The following is a 2,039-nucleotide window of genomic DNA, read 5'->3' as shown; positions in this document are numbered from 1 at the left end:
CCATTATTAAATCCTTGTTGAGGCTTTTGTTGATCCTTCCATGAGAAATTTGGATGATTTCTCCATGAGGAATTATAGGTGTTTCCATAGGGTTCCCCCATGTAGATCACCTCTTCTATTACAGGGTTCTCAGGATCATAAGCTTCTTCTTCAGAAGATGCTTCTTTAGTACTGTTGGATGTAGCTTGCAATCCATTCAGACTCTGAGAAATCATATTGACTTGCTGAGTCAATATCTTATTCTGAGCCAATATGGCATTCAGAGTAACAATTTCAAGAACTCCCTTCTTTTGAGGCGTCCCATTGTTCACAGGATTCCCCTCAGAAGTGTACATAAACTGGTTATTTGCAACCATGTCAATGAGTTTCTGAGCTTCTGCAGGCGTTTTCTTTAGGTGAATGGATCCACATGTAGAATGGTCCAATGACATCTTTAATAATTTAGACAGACCATCATAAAATATATCCAGGATGGTCCATTCTGAAAGCATGTCAGAAGGACACTTTTTAGTCAGTTGCTTGTATCTCTCCCAAGCTTCATAGAGGGATTCACCTTCTTTCTATTTGAAGGTTTGAACATCCACTCTAAGCTTGCTAAGCTTTTGAGGAGGAAAGAACTTGGCTAAGAAAGCCGTGACCAGCTTATCCCAAGAGTTCAGGCTATCTTTAGGTTGAGAGTCCAAATATATTCTGGCTCTGTCTCTTACAGCAAACGGGAAAAGCATAAGCCTGTAGACCTCAAGATCAACCCCATTGGTCTTAACAGTATCACAGATTTGCAAGAATTCAATTAAGAACTGAAAAGGATCTTCTGATGGAAGTCCATGAAACTTGCAATTCTGTTGCATCAGAGAAACTAATTGAGGCTTTAGCTCAAAATTGTTTGCTCCAATGGCAGGGATTGAGATGCTTCTTCCATTTAAGTTGGAATTTGGTTCAGTGAAGTCACCAAGTATCTTCCTTGCATTGTTGTTGGGTTCGGCCATGTCTCCTTCTTTTTCGAAAATTTCTGTCAGATTTTCTCCAGAGAGTTGTGCTTTAGCTTCCCTTAGCTTCCTCTTTAGAGTCCTTTCAGGTTCAGGATTAGCTTCACAAGAATATTCTTATCCTTGTTCCTGCTCATATGAAAAAGAAGAGAACAGAAAAGAAAATATGGGATCCTCTATGTCACAGTATAGAGATTCCTTATATGAGTATAAGAAGAGAAGAATGGAAGAAAGAAAAGATAAGAATTCGAACATAAAGGAGAAGAGTGGGTTCGAATTTTTGAGTGAAAGATGGGTGTCAGTAGATAAATAAATAAATAGAAGGAGATGAGAGAGGGAGGAATTCAAAAATTCAATAAAATAAAATAAAAGTATTTTTGTTTTTAATTTAAAATTTGAAGTTAAAATTCGAAAATAAAAAAAGAAAAATTAAATTAAATTAAATTAGAATTTAAAACAAATGGTTAATTAAAAAGGAATTTTGAAAAAGTGGGGAAGAGTTTTCGAAAATTAGAGAGGGAAAATTAGTTAGGTGATTTTGAAAAAGATAAGAATCAAACAGAAAGATAGGATTAATTTGAAAAAGATTTGAAAATCAATTTTGAAAAGATAAGAGGTTAGAAAAGATTTTGAAATTGATTTTGAAAAAGATGTGATTGACATTGAAAAAGATATGATTGAAAATCATTTTGAAAAAGATTTGAATTGGAAATTAAAAAGATTTGATTTTGAAAATTGAAGTTGATTACTTGACTAACAAGAAACAAAAAGATATGATTTTAAAATTTAAAGATTGAACCTTTCTTACTAGGCAAGTAACAAACTAAATTTTTTTTTTTGAATCAATCACATTAATTGTTAGCATTAATTTCGAAAATATGAAATAGAAATAAGAAAAATATTTTGAAAATAAATTTTGAAAATTTCGAAATTATGAAAGAAAAAATGAAAAAGATTTGATTTTTGAAAAAAGATTTGAAAAAGATAGAATTTTTAAATTGAAAAATTGATTTGACTCATAAGAAACAACTAAATTTTGAAAAGTTTTGAAAA

The 2,039-nt window shown here is 32.0% G+C and overlaps 1 non-coding gene across 1 annotated transcript; it reads left to right on the top strand.

Annotated features, from left to right (window-relative positions):
• The first annotated feature begins 485 nt into the window (after window positions 1-485).
• LOC112787973 (small nucleolar RNA R71) lies at window positions 486-593 on the top strand. The gene has a single exon (XR_003195356.1). It is a non-coding gene; the product is annotated as a small nucleolar RNA R71 (small nucleolar RNA).
• The last annotated feature ends 1,446 nt before the right edge of the window (window positions 594-2,039 follow it).

This window comes from Arachis hypogaea, chromosome 20 (assembly GCF_003086295.3).
Source record: "Arachis hypogaea cultivar Tifrunner chromosome 20, arahy.Tifrunner.gnm2.J5K5, whole genome shotgun sequence".
NCBI lineage: Eukaryota > Viridiplantae > Streptophyta > Magnoliopsida > Fabales > Fabaceae > Arachis > Arachis hypogaea.
The sequence above is the reverse complement of the archived record's forward strand: the minus strand, read 5'-3'. Positions and strand labels throughout refer to the sequence as shown.